Genomic DNA, 14,360 nt, shown 5'->3' with positions numbered 1-14,360 from the left:
TCTAAGCAGTAGGTTGGAAATTTGAATTGTACAGTCATACAAAGCACCTCCTAGCCCCTCAGGTTATTTCATTGCTTTTCTACTTTAGGCCTAAGGAACAGTCACCAGTCCTGTACTCTGACATTTCTGAACATTTGATTCAGTTTAAAATGATGGTATATAGAAGTTTTACTTTTTCTCAGAAAGAACTCCTATGGGTTCGCACCCCTTAGTACCTTCTTAGGATAATTAATTCAGAGCCATGATATTGTTCAGCATGAGTAGAATTCTTGCATTCACATGTGTAAGTATGAGAATGGGCGGGAGACTGAAGGATCTAAACTATATTTTTAAGTTTATTTTGAGAGCAATAAAGTGAGCAGGGAAGGGGCAGGGAGAGAGAGAATCCCAAGCAGGCTCAGCACTATCAGTGCAGAGCCCCATGTGGGGCTTGATCCCGCAAACTGAGATCATCACCTGAACCAAAATCAAGAGTCAGACAACTAACTGAGTCACCCAGGTGCCCTAAACTACTAACACAGGAAATTAGGTATTATGGAAAATAAAGGTTTATTTCTTAGAATACCTTCCTGCCCCCCCTCAAAAAAAAGTGAATTCTGATTCCACAGATGATGGTTGTATCCGACATCTGCAGTTGGACTCAATGTAAGAATAAGGTACAGAAGGCCTTCTCATGTTATGTTCTTATTATGACTGTATTTGGCCTTATTGATAACTTTATGTGCTAAATCAGCCCAAGTCTCCAGTGTAGAAATAACTGCCTAGATGTAATTTAACAACCTCAGGAAATGTAATTCCTTTTACTGGCCATAAAGCCATATTTTAAAAAGGAAAGGGAATCTACCTGTTCTGATTTATCTATAGGTGAAAAATAATGTTCTGTGTGTGTGTATGTGTGTGTGTGAGAGAGAGAGAGAGAGAGAGAGAGAGAGGAGTTTGTGCTTAAGTAATGCTTTATTGGAAACATAATATGAGTTTATAATCCCAATTGATTCCTTGAGTCCTCATAGCATCTTATCCATCTCTTATGTCACTAAGGACTCTTTGTTTATTATGCACATGTCTTAATTTTCCCATATGACTGTAAACTCCTTGAAGACTGGTCCTTGTCTGAAATATCACTTTCCATGCATTCTTAAAAAAGTAAATAAATGGAAATTTTAGATAATATCGCTGTTTTGAATTACCTAGGTCCTATCTCCCTTCCACTAATGTAGATAATAGTAACTTGTAATGTGCTAAATTCACCCGAGGTGCCTACTTATTCTCTAGGAATTAATTTACACATGAAGAGAATCTGGTAGAATAAATTCCATTTCATAGTCTGAAAATAAAGAATGGGAATCAATACCCTAGAAATTAATACAGGGTGTGGACAGATTCATCTGAACCTTATAAGAGAAATATAAATGAACAAAATTGCTGTTCAAAAATACTCATTAGGAGGATTCATTTTGCAGGATTCTATCTTTTTGCCACAGTACCCTCCCTGGGGCACTCACTGTCTTGCAGAACCAGGTGACTCTAACCGTTCTAGTTAGGTGCTTTAGATATGACTGTTCTCTCTTAAACAGCACCTCTTTTATAGTCCAGTCTAAAGATACAATTTATGGCATCTCAGTTGTTTCAAGAAACATCACAACTTATCTTTGTTCTAATACTTCTTTATTATTCAATCTTATGAAACATAGGGAATTTTTAAGATTTTGCATAATATCTAGTTTGAAAGGGAGTGGTTACAGAGTTTGAACCTCCCATGCCTCAGGTAGGAGAAGTGTGTAGTTACCTGTAATTGTAAAGTTATGGAGTGGAAGAAGAATGAATGTTTGGGGGGGGGGTGGTGAATAAAGATGGATGTTTTGGGAGAAAGGAAATATGGAAAAATGCTTATTTAGCACCAGTTAAGGATTTACATTTAATCCTTAATTTAGGAACTTGAATGTATGAGATTTCACATGCTATAAAACTATAACTGGTATGGCGAATTAGTAACTTAAAAATACATGTTTAATCAATTGAAGTTACTTTTTAGTGTATGAAAATCTTCTTCCTTCTGGATCTGTAGGCCACTTGAAGGCTAATCATTATTTGGGAATTTGTATTCTTTATGGCAGCATTTTTTTGAAAAAGGTGAAGGCATCCAATTCATATGAACCTTTATCTTATTAGTTACATTTTTTGAGTTGTAACTATCTGAGTATAAGTATATGCTTTTACTAATTCCTTAAAAAGCAACTTTAGAGGCACCGGGTGACTCAGTCGATTGAGCATCCAACTCTTGGTTTCAGCTCAGGTCATGATCTTGAGGTTCATGGGTTTGAGCCCTGCATCAGGCTCTGCACTGATAGGGTAGCCTGCCTGGGATTCTCTCTCTTCCTCTCTTTTTGCCCCTCCCCTGCTCTCTATCCCTCTCCCTCTCTAAGTAAATAAATAAACATTTAAAAAAGTAGCTTTAATAATTCTCTAAAACAAAATTTGAGAACTGGGGTAACTTCTGTTACATGCTGGTTTGACCCTTGGTTTAAGGCATTTCTAAATAGGATCGCAATGTGTTTTTCATATGTTGTGGATGAGGTGGGAACCTTAAGTTCATGTGAAGCAAGAAGAGCCAAGATATGCACCCTAGAGATGCTCTGATGCCACCCCGCTAAGGACATAGCTGTCAGAGCTCTGCATGGAGCTGACCTCTTCCGAAGGTGTGTTCTATTTGGCCATGGCTGAAACAGGCTTATGTCTGAGGCTTACGTTGTAAGCATGTGCTGTTACTTTAGAATCTTAGATTGATGGTCTTGTACCAGTATGACTTGTAGGAAAACAAGTATTTTCTTCTCCTCCATAAAACCTTTCCCTGAACTTCTGTGATTAGATGGAGATGCACTTCTGTTCCTAGAGTCTTGTTCTAGCCTATGAAGGCTTTATCTCTGGTCACTTACACAGAAGAACTGGAATGATCTGATAGTTGTATGTGGACAGTTTTATGTCAACCTCCCTTACTTAATAGTTTTCACATGTCAGTTTGCAAGAAAGGTGGTTGGGTAGCAATATGCTCCTTTAAAATTTTTTTTTAAGTTTTATTTATTTATTTTGAGACGAGAGAGAACAAGCAGGGGAGGAGCAGAGAGAGAGGGAGAGAGAGAATCCCAAGCAAGCTCTGCACTGTCAGTACAGAGACTGATGTGGGTCTTGAAGGCATGAACCATGAGACCATGATCTGAGCTGAAACCAAAAGTTTCAACTGACTGAGTCTCCCAGGTGCCCCAGCAATAGCCTCCTTTGATGGTAAGCCTCATTATGTATCACTTTAAAGTTTGAGAAACCAAGACTTTCTACACTTAAAAAAAAAGTTTTCTTTATTGGGGTTCTGGTGATGAGAAACAAAAGTGGTTCTTGGAAAACTTCAGAGAAAGATGATCCCCAAACCTACATCTCAGATGCTTATTTGTCCTTGACAATTCTGTGTCTTTTCTCAACAACAGTAGGTACTGTTATGCCTCTTTTATTCATGAAGAGTTTGAGACCCAGAGGTTACATATGGTTACATGGGCATCTCAGTGCAGAACTGAACCAAGGTCCTTTGACTCAAAATAATGAGTTTTCTTTATTGTCAGACTGGCATCTGGAATGACAGACTAATGCTCCGACTGACCACCCACTTAGATACTCCACTCTCACTTTAAATTCATTCTAACTAAATGTGTTCATTACCAAATCCTCCCCTTGACTATTATTTCCAATACCCCTTTCTGTTAGGGTCTCTAAGTAATTGGTTTCCAGTGACCAATGTTTCTTCTGTTTTCCTTTAGTCTTTCAGCCCATAAGTCTTGAAATTTCTGTCTTTGCCAATGTCTCTCAAATTGGATTAAAAAATGTTTATTTTGAGAGAGAGAGAGAGGGAGAGAGAGGGAGAGAGAGAGAGAGGGGGAGAGAGAGAGAGAGAGAGAGAGAGAGAGCGTGCACGTGAGTGCAAGGGAGGGGCAGAGAGAGGGAGAGAGAATCCCAAGCAGGCTCTGCTCTGTCAGCACAGAGCCTGGCATGGGGCTCGAACTCATGAACTGTGAGATCATGACCTGAGCTGGAACCAAGAGTCGGATGTTTAACTGATTGATCCACTCAGGTGCTCCTCAAATTGGATTTTTAAATTTTACTTAATTTTTCCCCATCATGATCAATGCGACCTCTACCCTCATCACCTCTACCTCCAATATGACCTCCATCTCTGATATTTGTCATTGTCACCATCACTATCACCACCTCCATTACTTCTACCTCTACTGTTTGAGATCAAGTTCTGGACACTTCGGTCATGTTTTTTCTTTTCTTTTTTTTTTTATTTTTGGGACAGAGAGCATGAACGGGGTAGGGGAAGAGAGAGAGGGAGACACAGAATCAGAAACAGGCTCCAGGCTCTGAGCCATCAGCCCAGAGCCCGACGCGGGGCTCGAACCCACGGACCGCGAGATCGTGACCTGGCTGAAGTCGGACGCTTAACCGACTGCGCCACCCAGGCGCCCCCGGTCATGTTTTTTCTGCAACAGTCTGATGAAAGATCTCATTAGTCATAGTTTCTCCAAAGACTATTTACCAATGCCATTTTCCTGACTTTCAAGAAACTCTGTACTTTGTCTCTGCACTAACTATCCAAACCTTCTCCTTCTACTTCACTATTTGCTCAACCTTCAGAATCTATTTTGAATCTGACCTCTTCTCCCTACTTAAAGGCCTTCACTCTAGTACAGGTAGGGAGACCAAAAGCATTGATTTGCAAAAGACTCTCAGTTTTAGCCTTAAAATTCCTGTATACCCTGAAAAACCTGAGTCCCAGGCAAACTGTTATGATTTATAACCTTAGGCCCAAGTTCTCATTCCTGGCCTACACCTCTCTGATAGCCTCCTAATAGCCTTTCTGCTTCTACTCTTTCTCCTTCCTAGAGTCTTTCTCACCTATGAGGCAAAGGGATCCTTTTAAAATGGAAATCTAATCATGAGACTGTCCCTATTTAGAGCCCTTTCATGTCTTCTCATTTCACCTAGAATCCTCCATATTCCTCAGACAAGAAGGCCCATGTGGTCTGACCCTCTGCTTCCTACAGTGCTCCTGATGTTTCTCTTCTTAACATATGCCAGGTACACTTCTACCTCAGGGCCTTTGGCCTTACTGTTCTTTCTATCTGCAATATTCTTCCCCCAGATACTATCATGGGTTGTTCTATTAGTTTATTCAGCTTTCTGATCCTGTGTCACTTCTTTAGAATTTTTATATGGCCATCCTATATAAGGTCCTATCTGGTCCTAAATAGACACACTACTTGTCCTCTTGCCCTGCTTCTTTTTCATCCTACCATGTATCCCTTAAAGTTCCTTTATGTTTGTTTAGGTTTTCCCCACTAGAATAGGTTTACAAGAGAATTGTTCTTCTCATGACTATGTTCTAAGCCCTAGAATAGTGGCTGGCACAGAGTCAAGGTCCATATATGCCTCTTGTATGAATAAACTTATTCCATCAAATACAGTCAGATTGCTCCCCACATTATCCTTTATTGCTACAGGTCAAATTCTCCAGGGAAACAGACTCAGAGATTTGAAGGCAGGAGATTTATTGTGGTGTGTCCTTTGGGTCAACATGTGTGTGCAAGTGCAGGAAGCAGAATTGCACAGGTGGAAATGTTGGGCTATGATGCAGTCCTATCAAAGGCCTCAGCCAATCCTATGGGGAGCTCTGGAGCTGGGACAGCACTTCAGATACATTATGAATTCTTAAAAAGGGTGAAATTTTTATGCTCCTGAATCCACCAGTCATTCATTGTGGACAGTCCCCACATCTTGGATCAGGGGTCTTTTCTGCTGAGGGCGATGCTGAGAAGGAGGGACCCAGTTATGAGCTATCAATGCTTTGGGCAGCCAGTGGAGTAAATATCAGCCATCAATGCTCTGGGCAGCCAGTGGAGTAAATAACTTGTCCATAAAGATGGTACAAGATTGCGGTATGTGTGGGGGTGGGGGTGGTTGGGGGGGGCAGTTCACCAAAACAATGACTACATTTCTTCTATTACTTCTTACCACCAAGTTTTTTGCAGTCAGGAAATCCATCTGCAATATCTTTAGGGCTGTTTGCCTAATAAAATTACCCCTGACCTTCAGGCCTTAGTCCAAGTCTGCATCTTTTTAACAAAGTACATTTTTACTATTCTAGCCTGTATACATTTCTGCTAGGGATCACTTTATGGCCAGCATAGTGCCTAGAGATGATTCCCCCCCCCCCACCCATTTCATATGTCAGTTTCCCTCATCTTAAACCCCAGAAGGACAGGGATTGTACTTGATAAGCCCTCACGATCTACCTTATTAGGTAGTATAAATAACTGTTGATTGTTTTGAAATGAGAGCCTCACCAAACTTTTTGCTGCATAAACAGCACAGACACTAGTGCTTTATCAACAGTATATCCAGTTTAATCAAAGAGTCAACTAATGACTATATTTGGAGCTCCTTCTTTGTGCCTGCTGCCATAGACATTGCCATGTTAGGCCTTTCATAAAACTAGAAATGAAAACATTTCTGGAAATGTAGTTTTTATAAGATAATTTTGAAATCCTATAGAGTTGCAGCCGACAGATGAGTGCTTTTGCTGGTGTGATTATCTCACGAAGGGGCCTTATTACTATTAGGAATTTCAGCTTTATGTATAATTTATTTTAGTCAATTGCCTTGATCACTAGGTGGAAACTGCCAGTTAGTGTGAGAAAGTTCCAACTGTGAGATTCAGAGAAATTAACCTGCTCTTTTAGAATACGGAGCTGACAATCAGAAAGAACCTTTGTTCTGAGAAGCTTGACAATTCCGTTTTTTTTTTTTAAAGCAGCCACTGAATAGAGTAGACACAAATTAATGATTTAATAGACAACTACAGCAATGCCTTTACTTTTTGAAAAGCATTACATATAGATATTAGAACAGAGGTCATCTACAATGGATAAATAAAAAGCTTGATTTAAAATGAATATTTATTTGATGGCTTCTGTAGCACCATCCATCATTTTATGTATAAAAAGAAGGGTTCACTTTAGTGACCTTTGCAAGTAGAGCTAAGTTCACGAGCTTGTTGGAAATGCTGTACTTTAGAATGAGTTTTAAAAAGGTACCTGAATTGACTTAATGCTGTGACATTTTACAAGGACATATTCTATTTATGTTAATCTTAAGATTTTTCTGTGTGTCAAGTTGGTGATAGCTTCTCTGAGTTGAGGGTTTTTCTCTGAGGTTGGGAGTCTATTTAAAGGTGACAAATAAAAAATGGCAGCCTAAAATTTTTGAAATGAAAATTCAGATTATTTGCATATTCTTCATTTATGAAAATACTAGGACATTCTCCAGTTAAAAAGGGATAATGTCAAGTTTTTCATCTTAATAAGAGTTGCTTTAAATATATCCTTTGGGTGGTGGTAGCTTTCAAATTCATTTTATTCCCACAACTATACTCATATCACTGAAGTATCTGCCAAATCAGTATTTACATCTAATGGTCCAGATGGTCACAGTATGAAATGTTGCTATGGATGTATCCAGGCTGAAAAGACTAAATCTGGCCTAGTGTACAAATACACAGTAAATTGCTCAGGTGAATGAGACTGTATGTTGTGTCTTTGAATACTTATTTTATGAAGATACTATATATAACCTATTAATTCTGTACTCATTCAATTACTCCTTCATTCCTTATTTAAAGAAAAATAGGTTGCACTAGAGACTCTTCTAGGCTCCATGGATACTTAGATGAGTAGGAGGACTTTATGAACTTGCAAATGTAGTGACCTTCTGTCACTGGAGTGACAGATGTAGATGGAGAATAATAATACAGTTCAACTGCACCAATGCCATGGGAGCAAAGAGGAGAAGGTTGAAACCCTCTAGGGTCTAGTAACAGAACTAAGGAGGGGAGGACTTTAATTGGAGATCTTCATCCCTAATAATCACAGTTTCTTGGGCCATGCCAAGTGCATATTCTTTGTAAAACAAATGTGCTTCCCTTGCAAATATAGCTTTAAAACAAATCTCCTAGCTCTCCCCTTTCAATCAGAGCTAGTACATAATGCAGGGGGGGGGGGGGCGGGACTGATAAGTAAATGTCCTACTGAGTGCCTGAGCTGAGATAGGAAGGTCAACAGGAAGATTTGGTGTGAACCATGTGAAGAAGAGGGCAAAAATGTTCTAGACACAAGGATGCACCTACAAAGTCCTGTAACTGCTTAAACCAAATTACTCTTCTCTAAGTTTAAAATTCATGTAATCAAAGACGGATATCAGCTTTATGATTTAGATCTTCAAAATTTCCTTTTAATTTATTGTGACTAAGAAATACATGTGTAGTCTTATTAGAAATAATGGAAACATAGATATTCTGATGTCAAAACAAGAATGATTAAAGTAGAAAATCAAAATGCCTATTAAAAATAAGTAACAGCACAGTACACTGCAGAGCAGTGAACTGAGGTGGGCATTTACTAGTTGGTCATGCAACGGATATTTATTGGACATCTCCTAGATGTCAGGCACTGTTCCAGACACTGGGACACAATACAGCATGAAAAAATCCAATGGGCAAAATAAACATCGTAAAATATAAGGCAAAGTAGTTACAAGAGTGCCTGACACATACAATAGCAAATACTCATATACTACATTTTAACAAAAATCCTATTTTAACTGCTCTCTTTTCTAGGTAGTACCACATCCCTCTGCTCCTTTTCAGAGCCAAACTTCTTGAATGAATTGGTGATAATCACTGTCCCTATTTATTCATGTTCCACTGATTTTACTCTCCATTTTATTGAAACGGCTTCTGCTAAGGTTTCAAATGATCTTCATTGTAGCCATAAATATTTTTGTAACCTGAGGTCTAGGCAGATTTGTTGACATCCCTCTCTTCCTTGGGTTCTGTAATACAGTGCCTTATTGATTGGTTTATCTGCCCTCTGGCAACTCATATTTGGTCTTGGTCTTTCTCAAGCTTTGGTCTTAGCCCATTTCTTTTCTTCACAAACTAATAGAGGCATACCCTGGAGATCTTGCAAGTTCAGTTCCAGACTGCCACAATAAAGCAGATATCACAAATAAAGTGAATCAAATGAATTTTTTGGTTTCCCAGTGCATCTAAAAGTATATACTATACTGTAGTCGATTCAGTGTGCAGCAACATGCTTAAAAATGTATGTACCTTAATTAAATTCTTTTTTATACCTTAATTAAATTCTTTACTACTAAAAATGCTGACCATCACCTGAGTTCTCTGCAAACTGTAATCACTGACCACAGGGTCACCATAACAAATACAACGAAAAAGTTCAAAATATTACAAGAATTACCAAAATGTGACAGAGATACGAAGTGAGCAAATGCTGTTGGAAAAATGGCATTGATAGACTTGCTTCACAAACCCTCAATTTGTAGGAATCTCGATAAAGTGAAGTGCAGTGAAACGAAATATGCATGTATTACCACAGTCTATGGCTTTAGTAAGAATGTAGAAGTGATTGTCAAGTGCCAAGTTTGTATCTTGACTTGAGATATTTTGTCTGAGCTCCAGACTCCTATATCCAGCTGCCTACTTGTCATTTCCACATGAGAATATTTCACACACATCTTTGACTCAAGTGCCAAAAATGGAATTCATGATCTTCCTCACAAATCTTTCTCACTCTATTTCAGTAATTGGTACCTGCATCCAGCTAGTTGCTCAGTCCAGAAAAATGGGCATTACCATTGATTTCCTTAGAGTTCAGATTTTTATCTGTTAGAATTCTCTCAGGTGGGGTCACTTGTTTTCATTCCTACCCAATAAATCTCATATTCCAATATGAGAATATTCATCACTCTAATCCAATAATTGGTCATCTAGATTTTTCCAGTAGTCTTAGTTGGTTTCCTTAAATTTATTCCTGAAATAGAGTGAGCAGAATCACCTTATAAATAACAGATCTCAAAACCCTCAGGTAGGTATCATGTCTCTCCCGAGATAAAGACCCACATCTTTGCCATCAGTTGGAATATTCTCAAAACCATCACATAAACTGTTCCTTTTTCTTGACACACTCTGTCCTCTTGTTATTTTCCCTTTTGCTTAGTTAACTTTTATTCATCTTTCAGACCTCATTTCAAAATTCATTTAGAGAAACCTTGATTCACCAGACTAAATAAGGCTCTTCTTATATATTCTATAGTAGCCCCCCCAATGTTTCCTTTGAAATACTGACTATAATAATCATATATTATAATCATGTACAATAATTATAATCACATTTTTTGCATTGTATCCCAGTCCCATGAATTTGATCATCTTTGCATAGTGTCCTTTCATCCATATGCATACTGCTTGGCACATAGAAGATGGTTAGTACATATTTATTGAGCCCAAGAATGAATACATGTTTACTGAAGGCTCCACTCTGTCACAGACTACTCACTGCTTGTCAGAATCTATTTAGAAGTAGGATTAGTAATCTATTCCACTTTCTGTGGTTTGTAGAAAATGAGCAACACTTAGTCTTAATCTTAATTCAGTTTACCAAGCCCTTATTTTATATTTTCAGTATGTCAGTCATGGTGCAAGGTGCTGGGGAAAAAAGGGCTGATTAAAACTTGTTCTTGCCCTTAAACTTACTCTGTGCTAGGGAGAATAGGCATAAAACAAAAGTTCAACATAAAATGGTAAATGCCATTGCAGAAACATGTTTTAGGAAGAACCACTATGGAGAAGGTAGAGGAACTTGTTGTGGTTAATTCTATATGTGAATTTTGTGTGTAGGGTAAGGGAGTGTGAACAGAACAGAGAATGGAAAGGGAGTACCAGAAATGTCCTTGTCAAAAGATTCTTTATGCTGTCATACGCTGTGGTGCCTGAAATATCATCATTCGTTCCCTTTTGCTGAAGCTTCAGATCTCTAGAAGCCCTTTAAAGTGATATGAAATGCCATTTTGCCCCCTAGTGGATGATATAACAATCCATTTTGGTATTAAATTTTGATAGTTTTTTTGGTTATGGAAGATTTATCTAAGTGAGTGGAGATGGGCACAACTGGAGACGATTGTGGTTGTCTATAAGTTGAGATGCTGCTTTAGTTAGAGGAGGGCATAATGGGAATCCAGGTAAATGACCAATTGTAGGAGGACACGTGAAGAAGGGAAATAATGGAAAATAGTTGGGAAAGTATCCAAAGACAAACCTTTACCAAGTTGCCTTGTATCTTTAATGTTCTCCCTATGTTAACTACATGTCCTTGATTTTGTTTTTTGTTTTTTTTTTTAGGGAGGGCGGGGGTCAGGCCCAATTTTAAATATTCCATTCTTGTCTTAAAGGGACTTTGAGGCTCTTGGGTAAAGTGGACTGTTAACACTAGTTCTGATAATCCAAGTAACTATTTTAATCTTCTATAGTAAAATGTAGACACCAAGTAATTTTGAAATATGGGCAACATATTTCTAAATAAAAATGCAAATTTGATCTGTGCACTTAATTATTTACAGTGTTTCCTTTTATCTAGAAGGTGGGTCATTGATCTTGGAACATTCATAAAAAACAAAACAAAACAATGCCAGGTAATCCGTGGAAGGCATTGTTTGGCACTTTTGACCCCGAGAAGTGTTACCTCCAGTGGCAGAGATACACATTTGAATGATTTCTACATAGGCTTATGTTAATATTGCAGCATTAAATTTTTACTAGTATACTAAGCAAAACTGCAAAGACTTTGTATCCTGACCTTCTGTCATTTGTAGTTACGTTTACTTGTGTATCCTAACTAACTTGAGAGGATACTATGGGGGAATAGGATCTTGACAGACAAAGCTCAGTAGCCAGGGTGTTGTTTTATCCAAAGAATACTTTCCCCTTTTTAGTTACAGGATGTTGGTGACTAAGAAGAAATCTGGAAGGAAGGGCAGTGCCTCACCAATTCACATCATTGGTGCTGGAAGGTTTTCCTTCCTCATAAAGGGGTAAAAGAGGAGAAGGTGAATGCTGAACAGACCCAAGCTGTGCCACTAACCAGCTCAAGGGGGTGCTCTAAGCAAATTCTTCCCTTACTGTTGAATTAGATAAGTAGCACTTGCCGTATCTTTCTGTGAGGATTACATAAGACCTACATGTGAGAGGGGGGCGAACATGAAATCTGGGAGAGAACCAAAGGAAGGTGATAAAAAGAGCATGGTATAGACAGGCGAGTCAGAGAAACTGGTGAGGGGAGAAAAGCTACTTAAAAGCAAGGTTAGGAAGGTCAGAGGGGGCCAACCCAGCTTCTCCACTCTGGCTTCAGCTGGTTGTGGGTCTGTCCATAGCAAATGGAAGCCTTGGAAAAAAGAGGAGACAGGGAAGAAAAGCTGATGAATTGGGCAGGGGAAAAAACCAGAGAAAGGAATAGAATAGAGAGAAAAAAATCCAAGGAAGAGGGTAAAGAAGAAAATGTTCATCTATTTCATTTTCCATTATAAAGAGGGCAGAAGGAAGAGAGAAGATAAGGAAAATAAAACAACTTGGGAACGGTGAGGAAAAGCAGTGGGAGGATTTTGAAAGGTTTTTGTGTGGATTCACTTCATAAGGGATGAGACATGCCTGGTGAGATGCCATGAGGGTGGGACCTTAATTACTAGTTCAACGGGGAAGAACCCAGGAGACATATTTGCAGTCATTCAAGTTCACAGAAATAAAGAATTGATGTGAACCTCAGATGGCAGAAAAGATGGATATATCTTGTAGACTGTGTCAGAGGGAAAAGCACAAGGCACTGTGGTGATTTCCCTGAGCAAGCTAAAACGCTCTTGGTTCTCTTCAGGATTGAAACGGGAGATACAGGTTACGACAGCCTCATTAGGGGAAAAAAAATACTGTGATCTATTGAAGCTTCACTAATGGCAGCTGGGAGATTTGACATTAGGATAGGGAAATAGAAAAGTGTAAAGTAGGAAGCCCATTGAGAGGAACGTGGGCACTCTATCTTCCAGTTACTTGTTATCCAGGGCAGAGATGCATTCTGGTGGTGGTGGGAACAGCTAGAGATGTCCTTTACATGTGTGTCAGCAAATCATATGAGAAAAAAATGCCTGAAGATAAAAAGTCTTAGATAAGAACAAGGTAGCACGAGGAGGTTAGCAAGAAGGGAAGGTACGTGTTTTGGGGTAGGTTGACCCTGAAAGTTGCTTTTGGGGACTTTTGGGGGAGATGTAGGAAACTATTATTGACTGAAACGGGGAAAATTTATTCTCAATGTCTACAATAAGGCAAGAGGGAAGTTAACGCTCAGAAGGGATTGGTTGTATGTGTGTGTGTGTGGGGGGGTCTTGATACTCATCTATAGGGGGAAGGGTACCACCTAGAGTGGGGGAATGGGTTCTTGGAAAGGGAAAACATGGGTTAGAGGTGGGTGTGAATGTGTAGTGAAAAGGAGAAAAGTTAGAAAAGACCAGCTTTGTGAATACACCTGGCTCTCGTAATCTTGATGAGCAAAGAGAATTAAGACGGCAGAAATGCAAGAATCCCGGTTAAACACAACAATCCTTTAGATAGACTCTTGGAAATGGTGGTCTCATTTGAAAAGATGTTTGAAAATACAAAGGGCATCCGTGAAAATGACGCCAGAATACAAGATAAAGGCCATAGACCTAAAAAGGAAAATTAAAAAAGTACTGTACAAAGTAGTATCAAAGTAGGTGTATACAGCAGAGATGTTGCTACATGAAAGCAATTTCTTTTGGGGTTGCAAGAAATAGAGCAAGAACTATACTTGCGTGTTCTTGACTGCCCTGTTACTGTGCCTTCAGTCTTTGAACATACTGGTTCCTTTGCCCAGTATAACCTTCCTCCCTTTGTTTTTCTACTGCATTCCTACTTACTTCTCAACTGTTATCTCTTTAGGAGTCTTTCCCTGACTACACTCAGAGTTTGGCCCTTCTTCCCTCTTTGTGTTTCCACGATCAACCTTTGCAAACTCAGTATAGACTTGTAATATTATACTCTAGATGTCTGCTGCTTCTGTCTGCCGCTTTCATTAAGTAAGGTCTGGATTTTAATCTGTTTTGACTAACACTGTGTTTGCCATATGGCTAAAGGTCAGTATAAAGTTACAGGTCGAGAAAGACGGTGTCTTACTGTAGAAGGGCACAGGAAAGAGAAAAATGGCAATTCTTAATTTTTGTGCTAGAGTAGAAAAAGTTTGGAATTGGTCAAGACTGAGGGGGAGTGGAAGTGAAAGGCTATGTTGTATGCACTAGTGATAGAGAAGAAAACCCTATGTCTAGCACATAGCTGATAAACTTTCTTTAGAGTTAAGGTATCATTTGGATTTCTGATTAAAAGCAAAAAGTGGAAGTAGGAT

General features: G+C 38.9%; 1 protein-coding gene across 4 annotated transcripts in view; it reads right to left on the bottom strand.

Moving 5' to 3' along the window:
- The window catches only part of SYT1 (synaptotagmin 1), a 547,364-nt gene that overhangs the window by 100,826 nt on the left and 432,178 nt on the right, over positions 1–14,360 (bottom strand). The gene's annotated exons all lie outside the window — the stretch shown is intronic.

The sequence above is a fragment of the Acinonyx jubatus genome, chromosome B4 (genome assembly GCF_027475565.1).
Source record: "Acinonyx jubatus isolate Ajub_Pintada_27869175 chromosome B4, VMU_Ajub_asm_v1.0, whole genome shotgun sequence".
Lineage (NCBI taxonomy): Eukaryota > Metazoa > Chordata > Mammalia > Carnivora > Felidae > Acinonyx > Acinonyx jubatus.
Note: the sequence above shows the minus strand (reverse complement) of the source record. Positions and strands in the feature narration are given on the sequence as shown.